Here is a 7,269-nt window from a genome sequence, read left to right as displayed (position 1 = left end):
GTCCTCTCAAGATGTCCTCAGATATTTATGCCAAACCAGATCTATCAAAGAAGATGAGATACAGCAGAAAGGAGGACGGAGCAGAGTGGGAGCAGAGGGAGGTGGATATCTACGAGAGTGCAGATGAGATCAGAGATAGTTATGATCATTTTCAGTCACAGGAAGGAGGTAAGTCAATTATAAAAATTAATGTACTTCCAGTTTGTTAAAGTCAGCTTTTAATGCCAAATAACTGCAGCCCATCAAACATCTGTTTCTCCATGTACTTTATGAACTGTTGTAGTTTACGTTTTTTCCCCACGTTGGTTTTTAGAGCTCTGTGAACAGGAAATTAATTCAGGCACTTTGGTCACAGTGCAGATGTTATATTTCCTTGATTTTGGCAACCGACCCTTTTATGGAGCTGAGCTGATACAACCACAACCACAGGTCTATTAAACACAGAGTGACAGGAAATAACCACAAACCAACATCCACACTGCTTTCTAACAGGACCACAGACTCAGAATCCTCCTCCAGTCCAGAAGGGCTCTTTCAGATGTGCTACACTGGCTCTAAGAGTGCTGTGCCTCCTGATGTTAGCTGGGATCATCATCCTGTCCATATGCTGTAAGATAAGATACAACCTCTGAACTTCTCCTGCAAATGAATGTATGACTGATACTGAATCCCAGCAGCCAACAAACATGCAGCTTCACAACCAGAACGTGTCCTTCTGCCACAGCAAATACAGGAAGTACATGAAGCCAACACAGAAGTACCAAAAACTGCAGTTCCTTTAATGACCACTGGAGGCTGATTCTGAAAGCGAGTCAGTCCCCACAGACTCCCATGTTAACATGAGCACCTTTCCTGCATTAAAAACATGTTTCCATTCAGGACTAAATGAGTTTTGGTCTCTAAGGATAGTTTCCCTCTTCATAAAAACTGTACGGTGGCATTTTAAATGGAATTCTCTGATCAATAATGTGAGCTGCTGTGTGCTACAGCCTGACCAACAAGTTTGTTTTGCTGACTGAGCTTCTAGTATTTCATGAGTCTGTTACTTAGCACTGATTAGCAGGTGTGTGTCTGTGTGCATGATTCCTGGATCATATCTTGTGTGTGTTGTGGAGGTGGAGTGAATGTTCTTGTTGTTCCTTCAAACTCTTCACTCAACACGGTGATTCTGTGATTATATCAACAAAGCAGACAGGCAGCAGAATCTGCTGCAGACTGATACAGGTGCAGTCACACTATGTTAGACAGTGGCCGTCTATCATTATGTTGACTAGTTAGTTCACTTGGTGTATGAAGCGGCTGACTAACAAGCTAATGTTAGTTCCATTCATCTGATGGGATATATCAATTAATCTTTTTTTTAAATTACATCAAATCACAACAACAGCTGCCTCGAGGTTCTTTATATTATCAGGTAAAGACTCCACAATAATACAAAGAACAATTCAGAGAAAACGCCCAGCAGCTGCTGATGGTTGGATTTTAAGGTGGTTTGAGTCTATGTTTTAAATCAGTTGATGACCTTCAGCTGACCTTTAGGCCCTGGTGGAGGTGTGACAGGCTTAATGCTGAATCAGCAGAAACATCACACTTGTACAAGAATCTGAGCTCTCTGTGAGAACAGAGACGCCTGCAAAAGGACATCTGAAAGTACGATAGACTGTAACAGCAGTGGGAAAGAAGTCAGCTTAACCAATCGACCACACTGAAGCACAATTATTTTGAATCTTGTCAGTGGTTTTTGTTCACAGTTGATACGTATTTAGCTCATCAGATTTCCTGTAGTTCTAACACCTCCACCCACAGGACATGTTAAAGAACAATGGCTGCACAAGTTTCTGACTCTTATTGATATATTTGACAATGCAGAGGAAGAAGATTATTTCTGTTCAATGTTTCACTCATTTTATTTTATTTTATTTTATTTTATTTTATTTTGGTTTCACTAAAAAATTTCAGATGCTTTGAACAAGAGTGAATTCAACAAAATTCGAATCAAACATGAAGAAGTTCAGACTAAACATGACAAACTGAACCACGTTTACAACGACACCAAAAAGAATTACACTGAGCTCCAGGATGAACTTCAAGGTAAGCAACTAAACACCAAGTTCTTATATCAGAGATATATTTGTAGAATATTTTAACTTAATTTTAATCTGTTTTTCTCTATAGACACAAAAACCAACCTGACTCAGTTACAGCGCAGATATGATGAGCTGAGTAAAAACCACAATCAGCTACAGGCTGAAGTGAAGACGCTGAAGGAGAAGACAGAAGGTAATAAAGTTTGAATAACTAATAGAAAACATCAGTATTACACAGTGATAACCTGATTGTGTCTTTATTTTGAATCCTAAATGTTTGATGCTGTGTAACAGTTTTTCTGTATAAATGTAAGTTTCAGTTAATTATGAATAAGAGAGAAAACCTGAGTTTAAATGAAGTATTTACAGGGAAAATGACAGGGACCAAAGATTTTGGACTAAAGACTGAAATTAGACATCTTATTAATGTGATACAACATGACACAAAATCTGACTTTAAAACATGTGTTTGACTTTAAGAGAAGTGTCCTGATCGATGGACGAGATTTGGAAGCAGCTGTTACTTTAAATCCACTGAGACAAAGACTTGGTCTGAGAGCAGGAAACACTGTAAGACCAGAGGAGCTGATCTGGTGATGATAGACAGCAAAGAGGAACAGGTGGGTGTGTTTGTTCATGTCTGTGTGATCTTTGATGGAACTGACAGTGAGTTACAAAGTTCTTCATACTTTAAAATCAGAGCGAGGGACAGTTGGGAGACGCTGATTAGATGATCAGAGAGGCCGGCTGCAGTGATAAGGTCCAAGAAGCTCTGCTATATAAGCAGGGGCCTGTTCATGCACAGCTTTATATGTTAATAACAGCATTTAAAAGAGGATTCTGAATTTGACTGTAAGCCAGTGAAGAGAAGCAAGAATAGGTGAGATATGAGACTGCAGGCCAGGTTTTGTTTGCAGCCTTGCTGCTGAGTTCTGCACTAACTGCAGACCAACTATGGAGGACTGAGAAATGCAGGTGAAAAGTGAATTCCAATAATCAGGCAGGAGAAAATGAAAGTATGAACTCAAAGTTCCAGATGATTGAATCACAGTAAAGATTTGATTTTTGCAATATTTCTGAGGTAAAGGAAACAAGACTGGATGACCTTTGACATGTGAGGCTCAAATTCAGCTGTTGGTTCAAAATGATCCCAAAGTTTTTAACAGGTGATTTGATGTTACTGGTGAGGGGGACGATGTACTGACTGACCTCCTCAGAGAAACTGAGCCAAACAGCAGAACTTCAGTTTGAGATGAAGGAAGTTTAAATCCATGAAATGATGACAGAGAAGCATTCACTGAGGCAGGAGAGGCTCCACAGAAAAGTATTAGTGTGTGTGTCATCTGCATAGCAGTGCTAGGAGATCCCATTAAAACCATTAAGCAGATGTCACTGGGGCAGCATTTATAAAGAGAACAGAATTGGTCCAAGGATTGAGGCATGTGGGACTCAGATGAGGACACACATTGATTAATATGAATTGTGAAGTATCTGTTTGATAATATGAAGAAAACCATGTGAGAGCAGCACCAGTGATGCCAGTTTGTAGTGTGTTAATAAGAGGAGCACCATCAACAGTATGAAGGCTGCAGAGAAGTCAAGCAGGACTCAAATGGAGTGTTCATCTTTATCCCAGCAGAAGAATCTGGTTAGTAATGTTCATGAAAGCTGTTTCAGTGCTGTGGTTTGTCTGTAAGCAGGTTGGAATTGATCAAAGATCTGAAGGAGCTGACGAGCAACTTGATTTAAAACAGTGGGATGTAAGGAGGGTTGATTCCACTCAGAAAGACTCTGGCTGTTTGAAAGTCAGCTGAAAGGAAAGGGACTGATTTCTAATAGAGAGAAGTCAGGGGGAGATGGCAGCAGGAAGGAGTTTGAACTCCAACAACACAACTGGATGAGAGACTTGGGGCGGTTGAAGAGGTACAGACTTGAACTCTGACCTGATACTGTTGATGTTGCCAGTGAAGAAATCTAAAAATGTTCACAGTCATTAGAAGACATGGGAGTGACAGCAGTTTGTCTCTGGGAAGACAACACTGACTGTAAGACTGTCAAAGATGATACATCTGTGATTGGATAGTAGGTCAGACATGTGGAAGGTCAGCGTTATGTGTGGGGCCGCTAACATGATGCACTCAATGAAATGATGCTGCAGTGTTCATCAATTGTGTGGCAGTGTTGTTAGAGGGATCATCAAGAAGGAAATTAGAGTCATCTACTAAAATGACTTTATCAATATGAACAAGAACAGATGAGAGAAGATTAGAGAATTCATTCAGGAAATGATTGCAGGATTTGGGAGGTGGATAGATTACAATACAGCAAACTGGATATTCACATTGAATTATGAAGGAGAGAAATTCAAAGCAGTTAAAGAACCAGGATTAAATGGGAACCAGTTTAGATCATCCTTAGAAACCAAGTCAACACAACACATTGAAATAACAGAAATGTTATAAAATGAGAGTAATCCTCATAATCCAGATTATTTTTCTGATTCAATCCAACTGAATCAAATGATTTGTTAACACTGATTCCACTGCAACACTGACTGAGCTACAGGAGGAGCTGATATTCATTGATTCTTTGGCTCTTTCTGATTTCTGCACAATGGAAGAAAAGTTTCATCACATTTATTCTTCCTTCAGACATATTCACAAGATGATGTTATTACAACAGAAGTGCTGAATTATGACTGGAGACAATATTTGTGTCTCTTCTCAAACAGGAATTTATCAATGAATTTGGAGGATACTCTTGGATTGGTCTGAGCACCAAACAGACACCAGGAGGATCTAAATGGGAATGGGTGGACGGATCAGCGCTGAGAGAAACGTGAGACATTAGTTTGTTTCTATTCCAGAGTTATTATTTAGAAGTGAAACACTGATGTTTTGGAAGATAGATCAGCAATACATGAGTTGAGCTATTTTCCAACAGCCCCACAAACTGAATGTAAAGAAAAGCAGAAATCCTTCTTTGAATGAACAGCTGTGCTTGAACTCTCTTCATCTGCAGTCTGTGATGACGTTCAGTTACAACAAGTCAGTTTGAAGAAATCAGGATTGAAAAATGTTCAAAGCAGCGACCGACACATTTCACTTTGTTCAATTTGTCTTCATGTTTTTTGTGCTGTAATGTTTCTTTTCTCACAGAACAAAAACTGTTTCAGAGAATTCCTGTCTCTTCTTCTTTGGTGTTTGTAAAACTTCAGAACATATGAAGGAAGAAGCTTCAGTAAATATGACCTGATAGACACACATTTCAAAGTGATGTCTGTAAACAGCTGACAAAACAGTTTCAAACAGCAGAAAGTCAGCTCTGACTTCTTTTTATTCTCCATTTTTACAGCAGGAAGATTTCATATTCATCAAAGCTTGAAAGCTGTTTTAGTGTGCATGATGATTCTCAGAGAAAAGTCTAAAGGAGGGAAAGTGGGCGAGAAACCTGGGAAAGAAATACAGCAAATATTGGAAATATTCCAAAAGAGACTCATATTTATATGAATGTGACAATAGTTATGAGTTTAGTCCAGTTTAATATCAGATTTGATCTCTCTGACAGGTTCTGGGTACCAGGATGGTCACATGCTTCTTCTGGTTACTATGGAGTCTGCTGTGATGATTCTGGGAGATGGACACAGTCATATTATTCTGATTCAAAGACCTTCATGTGTGAGAAATGAGTTTGGTGCTTTGATGTAAATGTTTGAATAATCCAACCAAAGACACCTCACTATGAAATGTCCTGCATGAGCCTCAGACTCAGCTTACAGTTGTTACTTGTTCATTCTGCATCATATATTGATTACATATATTGTCCCTCTGTGCTCTGTGCTGTACAGTAAGGTTGGAAGTCATCCACACAAAAACTTGAAGTACTTCATTACTCTGTAGTTCCAGCAAATTGTTCTAATAAAAGTCAAAGTGCAGCTTGTCTTTACTTTGCTTTACTTGGTTTATTCATCAGTCTGTTGGTCCTAAAACTTCAGTAAATGTCTTCTTGAGTTTCTCTCAAACAGCTGAAAGTAGCTGCTTCTTACTTTTAGCTACAAATCAGGAACCAAGAGACTGAAACCAGCACAAATTCAGTTTGTCAAACTTACAACGTGTGAATAAGTGAAGATGAATCCGTTTAAAACAACTTTCCTTCTTCTTCTTCACTTACATCCAAACACAACTTTACCTTCCTGCTTAGTTTGCAGCGAGCTACCTGCACAGCGTTAACACACTGAAGGTCAAAGTTCATTTCAGCATGACAGAAAGAAAAAGTGCAGAAACAACAACCCTCACAGTGGACACGGTTAAAGTCTATTGATGACTCTGAACATGACTCGGGTCTTTTTGTAATGTGGGCCTTAGTCGTCTTTCATGAATCAGACAGTTTCAGAGCCAGTTTCCATGTGACACACTTCCTGCTTTGGACCCTTTACCTGCAGCCTGTATGTGTCCACATGTGATTGGTGCAAAGCTGACCTTTAACTAATGACCACAGACCCTGGTTGTGTTTCACTTCAGATGATTTTCAGCATTTCATTGAATTCTAACTGCATCAAAGACATTTCAGCATTTCAATTCATCAAACTGACTTCAGATCTTGTTGCATGCTGTTAGTTTCTCTGCTGGTAAACTCGAAATAACTGAAGAGTTCACACTGACGTCATATTTCCTGCATCAGAAACATTCCTCTTTGCTCATTACTAACAATATATATTGTGTGATGACAGCAGCTTCTGAGAAAGCTGTTTTTATGTTGCTGCTGCTGAGTTAAAGCTCAGTGTCTGTGCATTATGACCAGTGTTGGGTAAGTTACTTTAAATTAGTAACTTAGTTACATTACTCGTTACTTCCATCAAAAGTAACTCAGTTACTTCATGTTACTCGTTATTTTCAAAGTAACTAGTTACTAGGGAAAGTAACTTTGGTTTTACTCAGAATTCTCTTGTTAAGGTGTTGCTTCCGTAACTGGATACCCAGCGAGATTGCCAGTCTTCTAGCTTGCTTACTTGCCATAAGTGCACTGTGCCACCTAACAATAGAAAGAAAAAAATAATGTGCATATTTCCACGAGAGAAATCCCACGCCTGGACCGTCGTTGACCGCCGCCATGATTCTAGCCTGCTTTTTACATCCAACACAAAAACTGCAGTCATGGTGCTTTTGATTGTACTCAGAACTCG

General features: G+C 39.3%; 1 long non-coding RNA gene across 1 annotated transcript; it reads left to right on the top strand.

The window, feature by feature from the left end:
- Positions 1 to 2,611: 2,611 nt before the first annotated feature.
- Positions 2,612 to 5,728, top strand: LOC134619797 (uncharacterized). Its single transcript, XR_010092049.1, has 3 exons — positions 2,612 to 2,707; positions 4,819 to 4,925; positions 5,655 to 5,728. It is a non-coding gene; the product is annotated as an uncharacterized LOC134619797 (long non-coding RNA).
- The last annotated feature ends 1,541 nt before the right edge of the window (positions 5,729 to 7,269 follow it).

The sequence above is a fragment of the Pelmatolapia mariae genome, linkage group LG22 (assembly GCF_036321145.2).
Source record: "Pelmatolapia mariae isolate MD_Pm_ZW linkage group LG22, Pm_UMD_F_2, whole genome shotgun sequence".
In the NCBI taxonomy this organism is placed as follows: Eukaryota; Metazoa; Chordata; class Actinopteri; order Cichliformes; family Cichlidae; genus Pelmatolapia; species Pelmatolapia mariae.
Note: the sequence above shows the minus strand (reverse complement) of the source record. Positions and strands in the feature narration are given on the sequence as shown.